Raw genomic sequence first — 25,907 nt, 5'->3', positions numbered from 1 at the left:
TTTATGATGACGTGGGGAAAAGGCATGGGACAAAAAATTGAAGAAATAAATAGATATAAGGGTGGAACTCGAGTATCTGCAGTATGGAAGTTTATACGAAACCTCAGATAAAACCACAAAGGAACAAATATATTCAATCCCATAAGTATGTCAGAGTGAAAATAATATTATACTCGATTCGCTTAGCTCGGGCATATTTTGACAGATTCATTGTCGGAAACCTACAACACAATAATTCCTACTTCTCAGTATTAATAGCTCAAGTATACTACTATTGCAGACTTCTTTCTTTAAAAAAAGAAGAATTATTTTAAATAGTAGACGTGTATACTAAACACATAACATTTTGGGTAGTATATATTTAAAATATATATTTTAGTTGTTATAATTTAACATAACTATTTATTATATATGGTGCAAACAAATAAATATTGATTGTCGGTAATTTGTACAGTTCTATTTTATATACTATTTAGTTTGTTTACTATTAATATTGGCTATAAGTACGTGTGCTTGGTTGTATAGTAATTTCCAGCCACTTCGAGTCTGTCAAAATGTAATTAACTTCGCAAAAAAATAATTACTAAATTTTCTAAAATTAGATCTATATGAAGACTTGGAAATAGTCAAAGAAAAGCAAAGAAGCCCCAACTGCGTTAATCGCCATGTTTCTTTCAACCGTGACTTTCAACCCTTACACCGACAACTCTTCTCATAACCCACACTTCTCAAATTCGCCTTATCTTCTTAATCCTAACACCTTAATCCTTTTCAACAATTGTCGCTTTTAAACAACCATTCTCTTTACACTATTGTCACAACCCTCCCTCCAAATTTTTCTGCCCCTATTGTTAACTTCATAACCTACCATATCTATCATACCTCACTATTCCATCATTTTTACAATCTTCACGCTTACATCATATTCCTGTCCATTCTTTTTTCTTCTGCTAGTTCTCTGTCATTTCATATATCTACCATCCACTCATTAGTTCTAAACTCAGTAACCATTTAAACACAACCCAACAATTCATCAGAATTCACTATTTCCCACTTTACCAAAACCCTTAATCAACCATTGCTCCACTCTATTAGTCAACAACTTAGTACAGCACATTCATAAATAAAATTTCAGGCTTTTATGTACCGAATTTAATACAACCAAAATATATTTTGTTGAGGGTGCTAGATGCTTTAAGCATGAAGGACCTCTATTATCTCTAATTTGTTGATTAACTCATTTATTTTCCTTTAACCCCCTCTCCTTTATTCTTTAGTCATTTCCTTTACTTTTATTCTTATCAAGTCTCTGAGGAGCTCATCCTTTTCAATTGTAAATTAATTCCATATGTTTTAAATTTAATTCCTTCAGCCGGAAGATTTTTGAATCCCTTTTCTCAATCAATTGGACTCACTTATATTAAACCTTTTTACCATACGAGTAGTATTAAACAATTTCATTTAAATACGAAGTCTTACATTAGCTACAAATATATTCTATTCGATTTTCCTTGTCCTAGATGTGAGCAACATAAAAGGACAATTCCATATATTTAAGCTAATTTGTCACAAATTACACTTTTTAGACCACACTTCATACGATAAAGAGTAACATAAGCTGCCTAATGCATACGTCATTCTCTCAAACATGACCTTTAACAACATCAGTAATTTTACATCTTTTATATCCAATATTAAATATTTAAAAAAAATTTTTAAATCCCAACATCTGGATTGCTGTTATTTTTTATTTTATTTATTTATTTTAACATCATTTTAACATCAAGTTTTGAATCTTTTGGCTGTAGTAATCCTATGTTTAACTAATATTGTTTCATGGTACACTGACATTTTGTTTTTGACACCGTTCATGGGTATCTTGTCAATCAGTTACCAGCTGAAGTCCGTTTGAAGAGGTTTACTCTCCGGACACTGGAACTCACTTAAAGCATGGGTGTATGTTACCTGAAGTAAAATTTAATTAAAATATTAAACATCAAATAATATTATCAACATCATGTACTATCTTTGGTAACACAATATATTTTAAAGGGTTTTTACCCAAATATTTTGGTGGCTCAGGCATGGTAACCTGTAAGTATAATCATTTTGGTTTTTTAACCTTAGTCAAAATTTTAAACCACGTTTACTTTAATTAAATGGTCTATACTTATTTTAGGTATTTTAACCTGATGATGGAACTGTTGTTCCGAAAACGTTCGTGTTTTTAATGTAGCCCTTTTTAGGGTTTTTATAAAATATACCCATATACAAAGATTTACCTCTTTTTAATTACTAAATTCACTAGATAGTGCGGACTGGAGATAGCGAACCGAGTATACAAATTTTTATTGACGAACACAAGACCACATTGCAAAATAAATTACAAAGACAGAAACGGAAAGACGGCAGTAGATTTAATTTCGATACAGGGCATCTGAAAGTCGCTTATACGTATTTCAACCTTATTAGGTATCATCAAAGCGACATATGCAGTTGCTCAGAATCGAAATCAAATCTCTCCCGTCATAGGACAATAATTATAAAAATAATTTAGGAGACTTCAGAACCCATCCAATAGACGAAGACGAAGGACAATCAATCAGTGTGGACGAAATAAGACGAATATTAAAGGAAATTAAAAACGGGAAAGCCACATTACCTTGAAACATCCCCATTGACTTAATAAAACTTGTCAATACTAATAGAATTATTGACGCAGATCTTTATAATCTGTATAAGCTATATCCACAAAAAAAAAGAAAAAAATACATGTAAAAATTACAGAGGTATTATAAGCGTTATCAGCTCATTGAAGAGGTGGTTGTACGGTCGATTCATAAAAGAACGAATCCGAAACCCATATAAAGAAATAGGGGATCAGAGTGAATTCCGTGAATCAGATCTTGTGTAGATAATATATTTGTACTTCAACAAATTAAAGAGAAAAGACCAGTCGGAAATTTACGGACTCATTTAGTGTTGGTTCACTTAGAAAAGGCCTATGATACATTATCCTTTAAAGGATTATTTTAAAATATTGACGACGACTAAATAATGCATATATTATCAACACTATAGCGTATATATGTATATAAATCCAAAGTGCCGTTAAGAGGACTTTTACTTTCTAAATTTTCAAAAGTCGACTCTTGTTTTTTTACGTAAAAATGTTCCTTAGTATTATAGAAATACTGTCCTAAAATTTTTTAAGAAATTCGAAATATTAGAAACCAAGTTATAGCTCTATTTGTGCACTTGCAACTAGACAATTGCTTTCTAAATCTTATTAAAGCGAGCAAGTGATTTATATTATTGAAATTTATCGAGAATTATTGTTTTGAAAATCGGAAACAATGCATGGATTTGGCGGTCATTTAACGGACAGTCGAAATTCAAAGGTAATTAGTTTATTGCAGAAAACAATAATTCTGAATTACTTAGATTCTTTTAAAATTATAAATAAAAATAATAATTTGGATTAAAAATTAGAGAAATATTAACGATTTGGCTGGAAAATATCAACGAAGCTCGTATTGGTCAAGCCAATAGAAGGAGGAGCGAGACAACAAAAGAGCCGAAAAAAATCTTTGATTTAATATTTACAGCTTTAAGTGGACATTGAGAGCATCTAATATGCACAGGAATCGCTAATTAAAATAAAAACATAAATATTGCCATTTTATTCCATAAAATTACAATAAAAATACATTAAATACGTTTTTTTTAATCACATTTGTCTAAACCGGGACATGTTTTTTTTTAATCTTTACACCAATCTCAGTAAACCATTAATAAATAAATCTCTTACCACTAAAACCACAACTAATAAATAAATCTCTAAAAAGTTTAAAAAAAAAAACACCCCATCTTTTTAGTATAGGGGTAAATTCAATCTCAAAACAGGAGTTTTTTTTATCCTTTTATAAAATCGCGTATAAAGACCTTAAATATGTAAAAAAAAATTGACTTTTTAAAGGTTTATTTATAAGTTTTAAGTGTCACAAATTAAACCCCGTTAGAATGAAAAAAAAAATTATAGGAAGGCAGTAGTGTCTGCCAAATTAAAATGCATATTTTGGTAGACGTTCTCTGCAGTGGTGGACGTGAACTAAAAGTGTCAAAAATATTTTATTTTTATACCTCAAAATCTTCTTAACAATGAATAGAAAAAATTATGACCATACCTATAATAGTTGTTTTTTGGTTAATATATTTTTTAAAATTGTCCTTTTTCTAATTTAGAAAGTAGAACTTGAGAACAAGTAGATAACAAATCTCTTCTTCGAGATATCAAAACGGAATATCTTATAATAAAGGACGTAGAAAGAACCCACAACTCCCGATTAGAGATATCAAAAAATGCGAGAAATTTAGATCCCTAATTGCAGTGACAGCGAAGGAAGGAACATCGAAACTGGACATTCAGCAGAAAATACAACAGGGTTGAAATGTAATACTTGTATAAACATTAACTTATTACTTTGGTCTCCTAAATTTAATTTAGCCTCCCAAAATTGACGCCAAAAAATTTAGAAAAATATTTAACAGACGAAATGTAATATCCTAAATCGTATGATACTATTTACAGTTCATATAAAAATCGTTAAAAATAAGAGACTGATACGATAAAATAAAATAAAAGTAACTGGATAACATATATTTTAAAGTAGAGTTATATCATTATATTTTATGAAAAATGTCTTCTATTTAGACTTACCTAAGTAAACCAATTGCTCATAAAATTGTGTCGATAGTGTCGTCTAAACGATAACTAAAACGAAATCTTACACATTACGCAAAGGATGGATATATGCGGTGGGCAACATGCTTTGAATACAAAGTTTACAATTTCTTAGAAATTGCATTGCAGGGTTATCTTTTTCAGTCTAGAAGGAGTAAACAAAAATAGTTGGAAATCCCATATCACTGGAAAGCCCATAATACACGGACAGCTAAACATGCCATATAGGCTGGATTTTATTAGGAAATGCACATTTAAAAAGTTTTAAGTTATACAGCGTGTCTCCTGTATTTACCGTTTATATTAATATCGTTTACTATCTTAAATGGAAACCAACCACAATTTTAGTTCATAAAGCTTTTCTTTTGTCGATTCGATTTCCATTTTGACAAAATACGTTCGTGAGTTAGTATGTAACTATTGACATATTTTCTCAACTGAGCTTCTTCTTCTTGAGTGCCTTATCCGGTCCGGATGTTGGCGATCATCAAGGCTATCATGGTTTTGTTGCCTGCTCTGCGAAACAGCTCCGCGGAGGTCATCCCAAACCATCGTCGGAGGTTTTTCAACCACTAGATACGACGGCGTCCCGGTCCTCTCCTGCCAAATACTTCACCCTGTATAACGAGTTGAAGAATTCGATATTTTTCTTCGTCCCGCATGACGTGGTCGAGGTACTCAAGCTTACGTTGTTTCACTAAATTAAGAATTTTTTTTTCATTTTTTCATGCGCTGTGGGACCTCAACGTTGGTAACATGGTCCACATACGATATTTTTAGTATCCTCCTGTAGATCCACATCTCGAAATGTTTTAATCCGCTTTTCTGTGGCTTGCGTCAGTGTCCAGCATCAATTCCATATAGTAACAGTGAAAGAATGTAGCACCTCACTATCCGCATCTTCGTTCCCAAACTGAGATCACTGCATCACAGTAATGATTTCAACTTGATAATATAGGCCGTGACATTTCAATTATGGATCTAATCTCTTGAGCGTAGTCCCACTGTGAGTTGAGGGTAGTTCCGAGGTAAGTGAATCTGTCGACTCTCTGGATCTCTTCGCTACCTGCCATTAGTGTCCCGGGATCTAAATTTGCACAAGTGACAACCATGAATTTAGTTTTCTTAATATTAAGGTATAGTCCGTATGTTACGCTCACAGTTCTCACTCGGTCTAGTAAGGCTTTTAGATCATTTAGGCAGTGTCATCGGCGTAGCGGATATTATTAATGTATTCACCGTTCACCCGCATGCCCATCTCTAGGTTTGTGAGGGCTTCAATAAAAATTTCCTCAGAGTATATATTGAAAAGAGTCGGCGAGAGCACACAGCCTTGCCTTGCCTCGCATGATCTTCACTTGGTCGGTCAGCTGGTCTTCGACCTTGACTTGAGCACGCTGGTTCCAGTATAAATTCATGATGATCCGAATGTCCTTCTCATCCAATCCTACTCTTTGTAGGGCGGCGACCATCTGGTGCTGGCAACGGTCAAATGCCTTGGCGTAGTCAGTAAAACAAATATAAACATAACAACTGACATCGCGGCATCTCTGAAGTAGGACTTGTAAGGTGAAAAGTGCTTCACGTGTACCCATGGAATTGCGGAATCCAAGTTACATTTCACCGACATTTTCTTCGCATTTCTTGTAAATTCTGGCATGTATGATTTTAAGAAAAATCTTAAGTGCATGACTCATAAGATAAGGCTGATAGTTCGGAAATCTTTGCACGTTTTCGCAGAGATTTACGTTTTCAACTGAGCTAATTATGTCTAATTTTGGAATAGATGGATGAGTACCAGCGTAGTTTAGACCTTTTGACAGTATTATTAAACTCTCTGTTGCATTTAATTGTCATTGGATTTTTATAGATTGACAACGGTTTTTAATATGTCATCATTTTTATTCAGGTGTTTTAAAGTCTGTATACTGTTTTATTCTAAAAGAATATTAAATTTGTTCAATTGTATATTTACTATTTTTGTTGGGAAGAAGCTAAGTATAAACATTTTTACAGAACAGAAAAAATTGGAACGGAAAATAACACTACAATACATTATCGGAAAACTTAAAACGATAGGAAATAAATTCAACATTTCAACAATTTTGAAAACAACAAAAAGATTGAGATATATATTTAAAACTAAACCTAACAATGAACAAGAAAGAACAAAGAATTCTATTTTTAAAATACCTTGTTAATGCGAGCATTTTTAATTAGGTGAAATATCAAGATCATTAAATGTTAAAATAAGGCAACATCAATCTTATATTAAAAATAGAGAATTTGATAGATCTCAAATATGTAAACATCCTTGGAAAAGTGAACATAGGATTCAATGGAAAAATTCACGTATAGTCCTGAGTGAAACAGATGGTTAAAAGAGAAAAAGCAAAATAGCGACTATAATTATGCTAAAGGAGAGCAATTGCGTAACATCGACAGAATGCAGTAGGACTTGGTTACCCATAATCAAAGAAGAAATCAATAAAATAAATACCACTATTAGTAAGTCAAAAACATATCATTTATGTTTTTAAATTACATACACATAGAATCAGAGTTTGGTGTTTATTGAGAGTAAACTAAATGCAAGAACAAAATACTTACCATATTGGGATAGTTTGTTATTAATATAAACATGTCAAACATAAATGAAACAAGTCACCAATCAATGGGAATAAAAATAGGACACGAAAAAACAAGAAGCTCATTCAAAAGCATAAAACAAATACTATCTAGCAGACATCTAATCCCGAAATTTATACCTACAAATTTTGTGGTTATTATCGTGGCTGAATGGATCAAGTTACCCAAAGTCATTAACTAAATAAAAAAGAATGTAAGGTGTTATGTTTTTTCGGTTCTGTTGTATGATGTCGAGTAATTGACTCTTAATAAACGTTTTTTAAATAAATTGGAAGCTTTTGGAATGTGGCCATGGCGAAGAATTCTAAAAATATCTTGGACAGATAGAGTGACCAATGAAGCAGTTAGGTATACGTAAAATGAATTATTGTTTACCGCCAAAGTGAGGTACACAATATTTGGGACATATAAACTATGGTGGAAAATACACTACCTATAGTTAAAGCTTTAAGGAAACCCCTTCATAGGACGGAGAAGAATGTCTTGGTTGAGAAATCTCAGAGAACGGTTCGGATGCAATGAATAATGATAAAAATTAACTTTGATGGACTTTTTTTAACCTTTACATGTTTATTTCACGTACTAGAAAATTATAAAGTTTATTCACTTCTCAGTAAAATGACATTTTTTAAGATGATCACAAATTAAAACCTGCAAATGCAGTAGGAAAATAGCAGAAACTTGGGATTTATTATTTTAAGGAATTAAAAACAATTATTATACAAATCAATAACCAAAAAAAGATGTTTCAATTTTTGCGTAATTTTCTTAAAATCAGCTATTAAATTCTATCACACAGTGCATTAAAATAAATAACATAATAGAATATTATAATAAAACCAATGAAAATACTGCCTGTATAAATATAGTAAATAAATATATTCATTTCAATTTGTCATAACGTTTTTCTTATAAAATAATAAAAAGGAAAATGGTTGAATGTACTGAATGAACTGAATATATTTATTATAAAATACATTAATCCTATTAACCCTATTAACCTGATTAACTATTTATTTGGACACTTATGTTATTGGATTACTACGTTATAAAAGTTACTAAAGCATTCATTATAAAAATAATTAGTAAATTAATAAAGGGAAAATTTCTCAGGATTGGCTGTTCTAAGCTACGAACAATAAGTAAAATTTTTTGACGAATATTGATTACTACATGTAGGAATTTTCTCCAATGAGACACGTTATTTCTGTTTGTATCGATGATATTTTCAAGTCTCTCTCGCCTAGCATATTGGGTACGTACCACGGGGCATCTGTTATTATGCGCAGGGTATTATTTTGAAACCTTTGCAGGATTTTAAGGTTTGAGTTACTGGCGGCAGCCCAAAGTTCTATTCCATATGTCCATACCAGCTTCAGGATTGATTTGTTAATTAGGAGTTTATTTCCTATTTTTAGGCTAGATTTTCTGCCAATCAGCCAGTACATTTGTTGCAGTTTTAATTCCAATTCCCTATGATATCTCATACGCTATACATTCATTAAGTATAACATTCATTGTGACCGGTTGACAGGTATCTCTTTTCATTGCAAAGGTTACGTGCTTCGATTTGGCTTCATTTGCTTTTATTTTCCATTTGTTAACTCAAAGTTTGATCTTTTTGAACTGTGTACAAGTCAGTACATTCCTCTTGATGTGCAACTAGGAAGCATCTGTTGGTTATAGAATATTCTACGATACTACAGAATCTAGGCCAGTGTGCCAGATCTTATTAAAAGCCTGACTTATATCCAGAAAGACTGCGAAACAGTACAGTCTATTTTCTAGGTCGTTGTCAATATGTTTAAAAATTGTATGTACCTCTTGGATAGTGCTATATTCCCGACTGAAACCAAACTGGTAATCAGGTATGATTTTTGAAGTTATACTTCAAAGCTACTATACGCGCGCTCCACGTTGGAAATTTGTATTGGGGTGAATCTGTGAAATCATTACATATGTAAGATAATGAGTAAGAGAGAGACAGAAGATATATTTTCTCTCTCTTCCTCTCTCGAATATAAAAATGTTCCTTTTGTATATATAATTTAATATTATATATATATTATATAAAGATATATATACACATAATATTATACATATAATAAAATATTTATTAATATTATTATTTATGGATATGTTTTGTATTATTTATTGAATGTTCATAATTATATTATTCTTTTGTATTTCAAAATAATAATCTCAATAAATCACTGTATGATCCAGTAGTAGTCAGTATCCCCGCCTGTCACGAGGGAAACCGGGGTTCGATTCCCAGTCGGGGAGAACTTTTTTACTAATATTATTACATTATTATCATTTTTAAATACTTATGGATATTGCATTTTAATCTGTATTGTATTATTATATATGGAATTATGTTGCACTGTATTGTAGTGTATTTTTTTATGTATATTATTGTCATTTTTAAATACTTATGAATATTGCAGTTTAATTTGTATTGTATTATTATATTAATAACAAAATAAACCATGAATTTTACTGCAGCGTATGTGTAAAAAAATTTTGCATTTAACTCCTTTCATACATATATGAAAATAAAAATAAAATTTTCATCAAAATATTGATTCAATCCTTCATTGTTAGTAAGTTGTTATTAATTCTGTTTCTCTTTCTGCTATGTCTTATCTATAGAATTACATATGTAATGATTGTGCAGATTGACTCCCAAATAAATTTGTAACGACGAATGCGTGTATAGAAATGTAACTTCCACCGGCAGTCCCACTGGACTGCCACACCCGTTTTTTTTTTTTATTTCTAGGGTGGGTTGAAGTCTTTTTAACAACAATTTCTTAAATATTTTGGACATAATTGGCAATAGACTGATTGGCCTATAATATGTCATTTCCTTAGGTTTTTTTTCGGGTTTCAGCACCATTATGACATCCGCTACTTTTCGTTGTCGCGCAAAATTACCAAGTCTTAAAATAGCATTGAATATTTGCAAAATACAACTCGTACCCTTACTGGGTAGCTTTTGTAATACTTGTCTCGTTATAAGGTCGTAGCCAGGAGATTTTTTCGGGTCGATTTCTTCCATGATGGTTGATTTCAATTCTCTGTGGGTAAATTTCTCTATTGTCTCTGCTCGTATAAGAGCCTCCCTATATCTTGAGTTTCTGCGGGGCTTGAAACAATATTATGTAATCGGAATATTGTTTCACTTTTTTTACTATATGTTCATCTAATATTTCGGCATTTTCTGCTTTATTTTTTGCCCAATATCCAGCCATGTTTCTGATTGGTGGTATTGACTTTAGGTATCTAGGCATCTTGTGGCTTCCAGAGTGAGTATACATTTTTTTTCTGATGGAGACAATTTTTCAAGGCGATTTTGTATATTTTGATTGGTAATTGTTTATATTAATTTTCTTAATTCTCTAGCAGCTTTATTAAATTTGTTCATAGTACTCTGGGTTCTGTTTCGTTGCCATATTTTCCTAAGTTTCCATTTTTCTGCGATTTTTTGTTCTACTATTACTGGGAAATGTTCTTTGTGAGTTGATAACTTACTTTGTGAAGTAATCAACCAGGCACATTTTTGTACATTCCTAATGCAGGTTTTTTACCATATTAATTATTTCCTAGAATTTTTTCCATCTGATGTTATGGTTGCACAGTCATGAAGGTATGGGCTTTTGTTGTATATTCGTATATATAGTTAAGATAACTAGACTATGATCAGATATCATATCTAGGTTCAATTTAACTTTGAATACCTTAGTGGTAATAGCTTTTAATATGCAGAAGTCCAGAAGGTCTGATATTTTATTAGGGTCCATCGGACAGTATGTAGGTTCTTCGTTAGATGCAAATTTCGTGTTGTTTTCTATGATCGCTGTTAGTAACTCCCGTTCTTTTGTCGTTGTTTATCGTGAGCCCCAGATTGTATTTTTTGCATTATAGTCACCGCTTCCTACGAATCTATTACCAGTATTTGGGGAAAGTATTCATGTTGTTCCTTCTTGTTAATAAATTTGTTAATAAAGTTATTTTTTTCTGTTTTATCTTCTACTGCGATACTTGTGGTTTATATGTAATCCTTTTGATAGCTCTATAGTTCATAATGCTTTAAGCTGTTTTTCACGATGATAGCAATTCCACCATGGACATTTCCATATGGATGGTTAGTAAAGTAACTGCTATATTTTGTTAGTTTAAAATAGTTTTTATTGGGCGGTTTTTAACCATTCTTTAGTAATAGTTCCTGTACTGTATAAAGAGTTATACAAATCCACTAGTACTTTTATATGTTAGTCGTCGGTCAGTTTAATCATTTCTGGTGGTATTTGATCAATCTAGGAAGCTTAATTGTCTTTTATTGCATATAAAACTTCTTCTTTAGTAATAGTTGGGCCTCTATCAATAGTTGCCTCGTTTAATAAGGGTTTCTGTCTTTCGTCTTCAAAAAGTTCCTGGATGTATTCTTTCCACATTTCATTCCGTTATCTGTAATCAGTTTTCTATTTTTATTTACTAACAAGTTGCCACTATTTACCTTATTCCTTCAACATAGCTTCTTTCTTTTCTTGTGAAGGTTAGAAGTATCATTTTTTAATAAAAACCATTCTACTTCGTCATATTCCTCCTGGCAAAATTTTTCTTTTGCCTTATTTGTCTGTCTTTGCTTCTGTATACATTATTATATGTGATTTCATCTACAGGTTTATGTTCTTCATTTTTCCATCAGTTCCAGTATCTCGTTAGTTATCCATTGTATTTTATCCATAGTTTATTTGTCTTGCCTTTAATGTATCTGTACTTGCTCGTAACAAGATAATTTTGATCATTCTTCATTTTTTATCATTCCCTTCTTCTTCTTCTTCTTTCTCGTTATAAGCAATTCTGCTTGTTCATTGGCGGATTAATACCTCTATGGAAGGTTGTCACTCCATATTTTGGGCGGTCGTCTGATACTTCTTCTGTCGATTGGTGCCTTATCTCTTGCTATTTTGACGACACGGGTCTCCTCCATTCTGCTTGTATGGTTCTTCCATTCTTTTTTATATTTTGTGTCCATTCTCATCTCTTCTTCTCTTCTCGTCTGATCTCTCTTTGCATCTTCACATATCTGCAGTTTCTAGTAGCCTTTGCGTTGTGGCTGTGTCGGGTCTTGGTTCTGAGGCATATGTTATTATTGGTCTTACACTGTGTTTATAAATTCCTGATCTCAGTATTAATGTGTCTATTTCGCCATATAGTCTTATTAAGGCATCCTGCCAGTCTAGTTGCTTTTTGTACTTGATCTCTTACTTCTTTGGCCAGGTCTCCATAGCTAGACAGTGTAATTCTTAGGTATTTATTTCCATTACTTGTTCAATACTGATGCCATCAATTTCTATTTTACATCTGGTTGGTTCTTTGCTGACTACTATTGATTTAGTTTTGTGAGATAAGATTGTCATATTAATTTCTTTTGCTCTTATGTTAAATCGGTAGACCAGTCTTTGCAGACTATCTTCATCTAGGGCTATCAATATTGCGTCGTCTGCGTAACAGAGTATTTTTATTTCTTTGTTTTTCAGTCTGTATCCTCTTCTTTTGTTAACGCTTTTAATAATTTCATCCATCATTAAATTGAAGAGCATGAGGCTCAATGAATCCCCTTGTCTTATTCCGCTGCCTATTTCTATAGGTTCTGTCCATAAGTTGTCCATCTACTCTGACTTCCATGCCTTCAGTGGTGGTAATTTTTATATTGTTCAGCTTTTCATTAATTGCTTCTGTCTAATGAGTTATTCCTTGTGGAATACCTGTATTTCTTCTCTTTTGCTTTTAGTTAGAAGATTTTTAAGTTTGATATAAAATCCTGCTACAACTGGGGGATCAGAACGAAGTCTATTATATTTATTAAAATACTGCTCGGGTTATCTGTCGAAGAGTTCCATGTATATAAATTTCCAGCACGTTGTTTAAAATAGGCGTATTTTGTTTAATTTTAAATATAAATTTAGCACAAATATGAGTGAAAGTATAGTTAGGTTTCGATTGACAGGGATAGCGCTGTCAGGTAAATATTACAATGATATTGTAACTCTGCAAAGGTTTATTATAAATATAACACTTGGTTTATAAATTTGAATTAAAATTTAATAAAACACGAACCTTAAATCTGACTGGTTATTAGCAATTTTTTTGAGCATCAACAAATAATCGCACATTTTAACAAAGACTTTTAAATAATTAATACATAGATAATGTTTGCTGAAACTTGACTACAAAAAATTGGAAATTAAATAACAAGTAATAATTATTATATATAACTACAAAAATAATTAAAACAATCAATTGAAATATTTGGCTTACACTCTAATATTAATAACCTCAATCCATTAAAATAATTATAATGTCCAAATAAATAGCTGTGAGGATGTCAAGCGTAGCCGCAAGCTTGGGAAATATTTCGATGTCAGAATACCAGTAGGAGACAACTTATTTTAGTTAACCACAACATTTTGCAAGTAATTTTGGAACTTACCTTTACCAAATTCCAATTTATTACTCGACCCAACTCAACACTTATTAACAAGTTCGTGGAACTCCAAGAACTTTTAGATGGTGCGCAGAAGACTTGACTAATTACTTATGAATATCGTAAAGATATCCTGCGACGTTTGTAAATTGTAAGGTTACTTATTTGTTATTAATTCTAATAGAGATCGGTAATGTTTCTACGTTATTTATTTATTAACGGCAGATCGAAAGCTTTTACTATTTTTTGAAAGCACCTAAGACTGTAACAAGTCATAAATAAAACAAATCATGTACAAGGTACCCGTGATAGGTAAAAAAAAATTATACGCGACCGATGTATTATTATTATTCATATAATAGTTGTATATTAACTAAAAGACAAAACTAAATGTGCAAAAATCAAATTAGATTTGTTCATTAAGAGAGAGCGAGATAATCGTTTAATTAAAATTATCTGACAATATAATAATCTTAAATCAACGTATTTTCCAGGAGAGTATTGACTCTATATAATCACAATGTTTTGACTTATTTTCATTTTAAAAAACAACCGGGGTTTCCAAGATATATTGAAATAAACAAATGCACCCATAGTAGGCGGGTGGCTTTTGTCGAAAAAGGTCGATTTTATACCCACAAGCCTAACTTATTTTAATCGATATATTGTGATGCCAATATGCTATGCTTAAAAGTTTACCGAAAGTTTTTCACGTGAACCCATTTCTTTATACATTTTTTGAATAAATTATAAAAAATTTAAAACATCAAAATAGAAATGCAAAGATTTCTTGGATGACTAATCCAAACTTTAGATTTTTTATTTCATCTGTGCCTTCTATACATTGCAATGCATTGGAATTGCATAAAAAATTGCATTCTAAAACATATCTCCTCATCTAAGCAAAAATCTTATTCTCTTATATATAAGCGCTAAAAGATAATCCTCTAAGCAATCGTCAATATGCATACCAACCTGGTAAATCTAGGGACTCTGCGTTGGATGATCTAAATAAGCTAATCTCAAAGTCAATGGAAGGCAAGAAGATAGCAATGGCCGCTTTTTTTAGATATAGAAGCTGCATTTAATAATGCTCTTACCAGCTCTTTGATAGGGGCTATGAGTAGACGAGGCGCACCTGCGGTAATATGCAGATGGATAAGGGCATCCCTGGAGAATAGTACAGTAATGTCGACTCTGGGTAAAGCAACCATCAAAGCAAAAGTAGTTGGAGGCTGTCCACAAGGAGGAGTTCTGTCCCCTCTACTTTGGGCAACTTTGATACATGATTGCCTCAGAAATCTGTCCACAGAAGGCTTTTATTGTCTAGGATATGCTGACGATATAGCAATCGTTGTCAGGGGCAGGTTTGCTCAAGTAGTGTCTGAGAAAATGCAAGCAGCCCTGAACATAGTTCACTACTGGTGTAAACAAGAGAGACTGATAGTCAATGCTCAGAAAACACAAATCGTCAACTTCACCAAAAAACAGCACTACAAGGCCTAATACCAACGGTGCTGGGAAGAACAGAGATTTCATTTACCTAAGAAACAAAATACCTTGGGGTATATTTTGATCATAGGCTTACGTGGAATACTCACATTCTGAAAACCACACAGAAAACTACTATGTCCGTGGACAGATGTAGAAGAATGTGTGGTAAAAATTGACTCAAATTTGACCCAAAATTACTATATGGTTATACACAGGGGTTATTAGACCCATGATAACCTATGGCTCGGTGGCGTGATGGACAAAGACGCAGCAAGTGGGAGCAATAAGGCTGCTAGGTAATACACAAAGGCTAGCTTACTTGTATATTACGGGGCCATAAAAACAACTCCTACTGCATCGTTGTAAGTCCTGTTGAATCTACCACCACTCCATATCTTTATACAGGGCGAAGCCAGATCAGTGATGCACAGATTAATCCATAGTCAGCGACATATAAGCCAGATGCATGGTACTGACAACACAAAGCTAATCGAGGAGCAAAAAGCCGATATTGTGATGGGGAAACCTATCGATGCAACAGCTACGAGATATAGCTTTAACAATAAGTTCACAATTAATATACCAGGCAGAGAAGACTAGAATAAAGGTGTACCCATACAAGCTGCTGCTACCTGGTACATGGATGGCTCAAAAACATCGAAGGGTGTGGGAGCCGGCATAGTAGGGACAAATCAAGGGATACATTTCCCGGTATGTCTATCTAAGAATGTGACAGTTTTCCAAGCGCAAATAACTGCAATCCATCACTGCTTGGAAGAAATAGAAAGGCAGGAAAGAACGTTCTGTTCAGTTGCCATCTTCGCAGATAGTCAGGTAGCGCTTAAGGCACTCAATTCTGTAGAGGTCAATTCTAAGCTAGTATAGGATTGCGTGTGTGCCCTAAATAAACTAGGAGACCGTAGCAAGGTTACGGTAAGGGCACGAGGGTCTTAAGGGCAATGAAAAAGCAGATAAAATGGCCAAACAAGGCTCATCAATGCCATTCATTGGACCGGAACCCTTCTGCGGCGTTGCAAAATCAGTAACAAGAACGGCTACAAGAAAGTGGGCTCACAAATCTCTGGAATGGTGGAGGAACTCACCAGGACAAAGACAGGCAAAACAGTTCATTACAGAACATTTGCCAAAATTTACGGCAGACCTAATAAGTAAAGACAGGAAAACAGTTAAGGCCATAGTAAGTCTTCTAATAGGGCACTGTAGGCTGAATAGGCACTTAAAGCTGATGGGATAATCAGATGATGACCTGTGCATATTCTGTCACCCCGAAAAAGAAACAGCAGAGCATATGTTATGTCAGTGTAAGAGTCTGGCAAATGTGCGGTGCTTTGCATTAGGAAAAGAAAATCCACCGGCAAATGGCTACATGGAAGGTACAACCTCGAACCTACTAGACTTGATATAAAGGGTCAGGCTAGAGAATGTTATCTAGGACTAGAGAATGACAATAGATCTGAAAAGGTCCGAAAGGCCACCTCTCTTATTCTAATCTAATCTATATATAATCGTATTTTCAGATGTCGCTATAGCGTCCATATTGAAGCCGTTTTATTATTGCTCTTTTGATGTAAAAGATTTGATTTCACTTTTAGAGCTTCTGTACCAGTCGCTCTGATGATTCCTGGTAGGATGAAATACGTATAAGCGAATATACAGATGCACTATACGTGAAATCAAATCTTTACTGTCTTTTCTTTTATAAAAAATTTCTTTTTTCGCATCGAGCCCCTTTTTTTAATATAAAAGTTTACTTTTTTAAATTTTGGTTTATTTTAAGCTGAAAGTTATTTTTATAATTTTTTCGTAAAATGCTTACTTTAAGGGTAAAATGCAAATAAACAAAAATAATTGTTGAAACAAGCCAGTTTTAGCATTTTTCAAGGCCATTTTGAATAGGTTGGACATCTAAAAAAAATATGAGATGAAAGCCTAAGTAAAATAATTTCTAAATGCGTAATTCCATTTCGATTTTATATAGCAAAAGTAGTTAAAAAATTCATTAACAAATTGATATACCTTTGCGATTAGGGATATATAGACTTGATGAACGTCTGAACTTTAGCTCGAAAGACCTTGATTATTTTTTACCCTCAAGCTGAACCATGTTTTATGCGAAAGAATATGAAGCTAAAATATTAGAGTAAAAAGTTTACCCAAAGTTTATCACGGGAACCTGCTTATTTATAACTTATCAAAAATTAGTATAAATATATATTTCAAATTTCTATTACGATTAAAAGTTAAAAATGTAAAATCTTATTTCAAAATGTAGAATATTTTTTTAATGTTATAACATAAATAAATCTAGTTATTTTTAAGTCCCACCAAAAAAATTTTTGAGTTTAAATAAATAATTAGTAACCACAACGGTAGTTAAACGAAAGAATAAATTGGTTTCAAATAAAAAATTAATTTTTCATTTGTTTAAAATTTATTATAAAAAGCAGGTTCCCGTGGTAAACTTTGAATAAACTTTTTACTGCAATGTTGCATCATATTTTTTCGATTAAAACAAGATTTAACTTGTAAGTAAGAAAAATATTTATTGCGCACATAAAACAATGGTGGTCCTTTAAAATCGGTAACGTCTGTACAACAACGCATTTGAGATGCTTTAGGAATAAGCAAATTAGAATTAGGATTAAATATTATTAGAAAAATGATCACCGCAAAACTCTCCCGCCACTCAAAACAAATTATATGTATTGTTCTGAAGCTATTTTCTTGTGGCATTTTAAATTAATTACTATTTAAATGGGAATAAGCCACAATTAAAGGTTAAAATACGTTTATTGACGTTTCAATAATAATTTACTAATGTTTGTATTTTGAGAACGATTTCCGAAGTGGAAATTGAAACGTCAATAAACGTATTTTAACCTTTAATTGTGGCTTATTCCCATTTAAATAGTAATTAAATTATATGTAGGAAAGAAATTTTGAAATTCGTAAAGCGTTATATTAAATGCCTGCAAATAAGGAACATGTGACTATATGACCAATTGTGTTTAAATTAAAAGAAAGAGAATTTAAAGGAAGGAGTATAACAAAAAAGAGCTTTGTAAAAAAAGTTCTGTTGAACACAGGAGAATCGAGTTTTCAAAAAATTTCTCAAAATTAAAGAAGAAGCGGCAACTTTTATTATTAAGACATGGATATTTTCTAAGGATGCAACAAGAGAATAATGCAAGATGACAACATAAAATCGATCACGCATATTGGTATAGAAGAGGGATCTATAATTCTGCACGGAGGAGGGATAATCTCCTATATTATCATGACAATATGAGCAATATTAACTCGATTGTTAGCTGCGTGAACAATTTTTTTCCGGATTAAGTGAGTCCAGCGTAATTGATTTAGTAAGACAATACGCTTACATACCTTGGATGTAGCCTAAATAAAGAATGGGACCACTCACCGGAAATAAGATGTATAGAAAAGGCGAGAGCTGTCTTCAATCGCCTAAGGAAGATTTTATGTAATATGCACCTGAACATTAATATAAGAACACAAGTCTTGAGATGCTATGTATTTTCTATCCTTTTATATGGAGTCGAAGCCTGGACTTGACGGAGGCAACCTCCAAACGATTAGAAGCCTTCGAAATGTGGTGCTACCATCGCATGCTCAGAATTTTCTATATCCATCATGCTACAAACAACACCGTGATCCAACGTATGAATAAAGATCTGGAAATTATGCGTATCGTGAAAATCACAAAGATGACATACTTACGGCATATGATGCTCAATGAGAAGTATCAACTAATTTAACTAATTTAACAAGGCAAGATAGAAGGCAAAAGATCTCAAGGGCGCAGAAGGACATCGTGGTTGAAGAATATCAGACAGTGGGCAGGAATGACTACCATACATTTATTTAGAGCAGCTGTCAACAAAGTTGTATGGACCAATGTATTGCCAACATCCACAGAGGATAGGTACCAAAAGAAGAAGAATACGCTTTACCATTTCGAAATATTAAACAAAAGTCCAACAAATTCGTTGAATGTAGATAAAATAAAAGAATGGTTAACAAATGAACGCATAATGGTTACACAGCATACTATATAAAAATCTGAATTATTACATTTGACAAAACAGCTTGAAAAACCAAAAATCTTTGTGGTGGATCAGAGTATTGAAAGTTAAGGTCCACAAGTTTTACATCTTCCACCATACCATAGCATATCGGTCCTTGGTCATGTTTTTCTTGTTCTTGGGGCGTATAAATTTGCCTTCGTCCATGTCTTCTGTTGGCAACTCCATGATGAGGCCAATCTCCACTTTGCCTGAACTATCATGGGGGCTTGGGGTTGCCTTACGGCAGGGTGGAGATCGTGACCGATCCATTGACATCTTGGGAGGAGGGAGTGCCTAATTTTTGCCGAAAGCTTTTATTTATACCGTCTGGCCCGTTGTCAGCACAGTTTCTGGGTGGTACTCAGGACCTTTCTCTGAAGTTCACTTTCTAGGCAAAACTAGGCAGAGATCTTCTAACTTTTCTTAACTCCCTGACCCTGGAGCCGTGTCTGCCAGATGTAAATGGTAATACTTTACACTTCACAGTGTCATTCCAAACATTGAAAGAACGCAACTATGTCGGTGAAACTACATAAAAGCACGGATCATATCCCAATCGGCAGAGGAGTCCGACAGGGTGATACCTTATCACCTATGTGTTTACCGCAATACTAGAATAAGATGTAATTTCCCGAATTACCATACTGAAATGGAGCTGGGCCTGACACGTTGCCCGAATCAGTGATGACAGGTGGACGAATAGATTGCATGAGTGAAAGCCGAGATTAGACAGAAATAGAGGAAAACCTCCTACTCATTGGACTGACGATCTCAAGCAAATGTTAAGAAATTGGATGAAAGTGCTCAAGATAGAGCACAATGGAAAAAAATGAGGGAGGCCTATGTATTGGAAATAAAATACTACTTGTATTACACGCAAAGAGCTGGGTGATTATGATGATGAGTGTCATCCCAACAAAGGCACCAGAGAGTATCCCGACGGACAAAGCCCGTTTGCTTCTTCACTTGCCTATGCTTCGATTTTGGCCTCCGTGAAGATTCGATAAAAACAACTCTCTCCGGTTTATCTGCGTCTAGGCATAGGCTTTTTCCTCACAACTGGCCTCGGCCTCTACACCGGTAGTCTCTGCTTAGCCCGTATTTACACTCATAAAATCAATGATGAAAAAATACAAAAATATACAAATTTCTACGAACTGTATGCAACAGTTTCTGGACTGGCATAATCAATAGCATGAAACAAATAGAGAATATCTAGAAAAATAACTACTAGTTACTTGTGTCATGTGTATAAAAAACTGGTTTTAATAGAGAAAAAGTGACATTCATGGTATGAAAATTTATTACAGCCTCGGAAACATTTTCGGTGTAATAGAAAAAATGAAATTGACTTCCTAAAATACTTTTATTTTTAGAATTAATGTAATATTTAGAAATTATTCACATCTGTTTTATTAACTTTCGTTGTTATATTTCGAAGTTTTTTAATGATTGACAGTATCTAATTCGTACTTTGACCTCACAACTAACAATAGTCTTTAATAATTAACTGGAAAAACTTGTATTTTCTTGTATCTACTAAGAAACATTATTTTAGTATTCCAGTTAAATTTAGTTTCCACGTAAAAATAAAACGCTATATTTAACTTTACTTAATGAGATAATATCGTCATTAAACAAAATGTACTTATATAGGAGTGAATAAATCACTTTTTTATTATTAAATGTGTTAGTACTGGTTTATTAAACATAATTTTTTTATTAGTATGGTACCGTTTGCATTTCTACCGCAAAAAACCTTTTTTATTCGATTCTAAATATTTTTTTAAATCTGGATGTATTTTTTTAAATTTTTTAAAATGGGCTGGAAATTGTTGAAATGAAAGTGTGGAAGAACAAATAACTTATAACAAAAAAACAATTTCCCGAATCGCTTTGAGTAAATTTTTTTTAGATATATCTCATCAAAGTAAATACTTTTTCTTTTTTTTTTAAGATTTTTAAAAAATGTTCCATTTTCGAGTTATTGGCAATGTTATGTTAAAAAATGCCCAAATTAGTGATTTTTAGGGTTGGTTTTTGTAAAAAAAATTACTGAATGAATTTACATTTAACGCTTTACAATCTTTAAACCTTCACGTATAAGTAAGAATATTTTAACAAGATTAGGTAATTTCTGTATCGTTAAAAACAGTTTTAAATTTAAATAAACATTTCTAAGCGTCGCGCGTTGCACGCCTATATCGCCGCGATTGTACACGCTTATTATTATCATAATAGGTACAGCGATAAGTGCATTGCTCAAAATGCGTATTCGACATATTTGGTTAGATGTTTTGAGTAAGATACACTACATTTATCCTTGCGAAAATATTTTTACTTGTATTTATATATTATGAAGCTTTTTGCAGAATTGCCATTCATTTAGTAGTTTTTTTAGAAAAAAAAGTACCAAAACTCACTAATTTAGGCATTTAATAACAAAAAAATGCAAATTACTCGAAAATTAAGCATTTTTCGAAAAATTATTAAGAACGAAAAAATATTTATTTCGATGAGATACGCCTTAAAAAATTTTACTCGAAGCGATTCAGGAAATTGTGTTTTTTTTTTGTTATAAGTTATTTGTTAATAACAATTTCCGGTTTACTTGGAAAATTAAAAAAAATACATTGGAAAAAATATATAGAATCGAATAAAAAAGGTTTGGTGCGGTAGATATGCAAAAAAATTTAGTCGGTGTATTCCGTTTCAAAGCGTATTTTTTAGTAAAGTAGGTATCGTTTAGTTTAAATTTTTTTTGCTAATTATGTATATTTCTTTTCGAATACTTTTATTAACGCCTTGGAAACGGGGTGGAAATGTTTATTAAAAAAAACTCGACTTTCTCAAATTGGTAATCACTGAAAATACCGCGATCGTCGGAAAAGTAAACAGGTCAAAATAAATGGATTTTTATTTTTCAAATTCAAATACAATCTACATCTAAGTGACATAGAAATCCGAACATCCATTATAAATTATTATAATATGAATATATTTTTTATAAAGATTTTTATTCTAAATATAGAAATTTCAATATTTTTATGCAAAATCACTGCAAAAATGCAATATTGATGCATTTCGGTGAGCACCACACTCTTGGATGCGCCTGATCTCGCGTCTAATTAGGTGGTTAATATTCTCTTGGGGTATTTCGTTCCATGACTTAATTAACACCTTCCAAAATGCTCCTAAAGTTTGAAGAGGATTCTCTAAATTAATATATATCTTTGAACCATCATGTCCCGCACGTATTTAATTAGGGATACCTTTTTGGATCTCAGAAGCTTGGCAAAAGATTAACTGCAACCTATTCAAAGAAGTCTATAGTGACTCTCGCAACGTATGGCCTTACGTTATCCTACTGTTATCCATCCCTTTAATGTCATTTTCCCTATAACGCAGATATGAGATTACCTTGAACCATGAGTAATGGCATTTCACATCATAACCTCAACAGTGCGATGCACGTGGCGTTCGACAAAAACTGTGGATTTTGTCTTTTACCACGTATTTTTCTGACTCTAGCTTGGCCATCACGCGTCACTAAACAGAATCCAGATTTGTCACTAAATATTCCCATTCTATTCCTTGTCCCAAGCCCATCGTTATCTGTACCATTTAAGGCGCTCACATCGACGTTCAGGGGTAAGAAGTAGACTCAGTGTGGCCCAAATTAAAACAGACCACAACTGCAAATTTGACGATAAATTCTTCTCATCCCCATTGGTCTTTCATGTTCTACAAACCACTGATTTGCAATAGACCTGGTAGTGGAGAAGGCGTTTATTAGAGCCATCTACCCTAACCAACGATCTTAACGCTATGTTATTATTTTGTGAGCCTCTTCGTGTTCAGCGTTCTTGATGCCATTCCCAATACCATCTTCACACAATATCTAAACTTCTGAGAACCCCATTCACAATTTCCCAAAAAAAAATCTTGCTTCACTTAGGCCAACTATCCGCTAGCTTTCGGCATTTTAAACAACTTTAAAAACAAAACAAAGAACCACACGCCGCTAAATTTTGATCGGTACTTAACTTAAAATTTAAAATTTTTAGTGGTTGGCTTAAGAAAAAACTGAAACAAATAGCTGAAATTTTAATCGTTTATTGTTTTGACTGTATATTATATACGGCTGTATACCAAATTTTATTAAAATAAAATAATTTATAATATATTCGGATTTCTATGCCACTTAGTATATTTGAAACTGTTATTGAAACAGATACCTGGATTATACTTCATGTATTTATGCTAATTCTGCTATTTACCGATAAACAAGCTGTAAACCGCCGTGATAAATCATTTTTTGCAAATTAGTCACTTCCGTCTTAAAAGTATTTATCTATAAAATTATTACAATTACACGATACTTTTAAAATACCTTTTATGAAATAGTACCGCCTCTTGACATTTTTTCCAGGTGTTTTCGGAAGTAACCATTTGGTATTTTATTAGTGCATCGTGCAAAAAGGGTATTACATACGTTTGATAAAAAAACACAAGAGTTGTGTCTTACTTAGTACAAATATTAAATTGTATTAATTATTATAAATTTTCTGCCCTTTCGTTAAATCTATTAAGAATTGTCTATTTTGTGCTTCATTGTATGAAAATTTTAAAACGTTATAAATCGTTTTTGATGATTTTGAACTTGTTTAGTAGTTATTGCTCATTTTTCATATCATAACGTTACAACACTGCACAAAGTAGCTATTAGTATTCGCGTTTCATTACTAATTTGGGGTAGTGTATATGGTTTGGTATACTGTCTAGGCAGTAGATTCTAGATAGTAGATACTAGGCAGTAGATAGATAGACTTTAAGAAAAATAGCACCAGAATAATGAACAATCCATCTTATAAGTAAACTGTATTTAAAGTATTTAAATAAATGAGTGTAACGCGTATATTGTAAAACGAATAATGTGATATTTATTTATAAAATTAGAACAGTCAAACATGTAGTAAGTATGAGTGTTAGGGAAATATGTCTTCTACTCACAATCCGTTAAAGGTTTTTATTAAAGCTGGTAAATGAGAATGGGCTACCGGTTTCACTGTTTAGAAACTCTTACAGCATTTTCAGGCCTGATGATGAGAGTATAAAAGATTCCGAGATCCATACATCAAAACAGAATATACCTGTCTCTCAGCATCCATAAGACTAGAGATAAACAAGATCAGTAGAGACGAGTTACCTCTGGTCTGGATCACCGAAATGGTGCAAAATTCTGGAAAAAATTCAAAATCTTAACAAAGCAAAAATCAAAGCCTGACTTTTATCTCGTTGTAAACAACGTTATTTTATCAAACCCGCTAAATAAAGCAGAAGCGTTCAAAACTATACTCCAGGCAACTTTTATCACCCTTGATAACCCAAATTTTAAAAACTGGTTTAAACTTGACACCGAAAGCAGAGTGAAGGACATACTCTACTATCCCCACAGAACTTTGGAGATCTTAATATCCAACATAAAATTATGGCTCCTGTGCTGAAAGACACCTTCAGACAGATGTGTAACTTTGGTAAAAACACATCTCCCGGCTCAGATGGTACACACAAGATGCCTTAAAAAACTCTCAAAGAGTGTAATCTTGCTGCTTACCAACATTATCAATGCATGTCGCTTACTGTGCTACTTTCCTTCTCCTTGGAAAGTGGCCAGTACAATCATAACTCCAAAACCAGGAAAACCCCTAATAAGCACTGAATTATTCAGACCAATCTCTCTTCTGAACTGAAGAGAGGTAGTAGTCTTAGAAAAAAATCACATCATCCCAAAATATCAATTTGGAGTCAGAGCTAAAACATTCCTCTCAGAATGCATTGACAGTAGCAGCAACCTTCGTCGTAAGCTCAAATAATGAAAAAGGCAAAATAGCCATAGGCATATTTCTAGACGTCCAGAAGGCTTTTGATCAGGTCTGGCATGCAGGTCTGATCAAAAAACTCCGTCGCTTTGGACTACCAACCATATTTTTAAAAACAATCCACTCATATTTCTCCAATCGAACCGTAAGAGATAAAATCACTGATAAATTCTCCACACCATTTACTTCACAAGCTGGAGTACCACAAGGCTCAATTTTAGCACCAATCCTATATACAGTTTATAACAGCGATCTCCTCCGTCCTAGAGACCAAAATGAAACTACGCTTCTCTATGCCGATTATACTGCACTACTTTACTCAGGCACAGTTGGCGGAACGATGAGGATCCACTCTGTGTTCAACAAGTCACAAGCCCAACTTAATAAAATTGTTAAATGGTGCAACAAATAGAGAATCACCCTTAATACAACCAAGACACAAGCCATCCTCTTCAGATATCCGGGAATTTAAAGACGAGGGCAGACTGATAGAGCTCTACTAAGTTAGACTTTCCTTCCAAAGAACGGTTTTCTAT

The 25,907-nt window shown here is 32.9% G+C and overlaps 1 protein-coding gene across 9 annotated transcripts in view; it reads right to left on the bottom strand.

The window, feature by feature from the left end:
- The window catches only part of snu (ABC-type transporter snustorr), a 415,588-nt gene that overhangs the window by 146,281 nt on the left and 243,400 nt on the right, over window positions 1-25,907 (bottom strand). The window contains exon 1 of one of the 9 annotated variants that reach the window (XM_072525841.1): window positions 13,896-14,151. The exons of 6 other annotated variants lie outside the window; for them this stretch is intronic. The gene's annotated coding sequence lies outside the window, so the exon portion shown is untranslated. Of the gene's footprint in view, window positions 1-4,720; window positions 4,839-13,895; window positions 14,152-25,907 lie in introns of those variants that run through there. 2 more of the 9 variants (XM_072525839.1, XM_072525844.1) reach the window with 2 other exon arrangements.

The sequence above is a fragment of the Diabrotica undecimpunctata genome, chromosome 3 (assembly GCF_040954645.1).
Source record: "Diabrotica undecimpunctata isolate CICGRU chromosome 3, icDiaUnde3, whole genome shotgun sequence".
Classification (NCBI taxonomy): Eukaryota; Metazoa; Arthropoda; class Insecta; order Coleoptera; family Chrysomelidae; genus Diabrotica; species Diabrotica undecimpunctata.
Note: the sequence above shows the minus strand (reverse complement) of the source record. Positions and strands in the feature narration are given on the sequence as shown.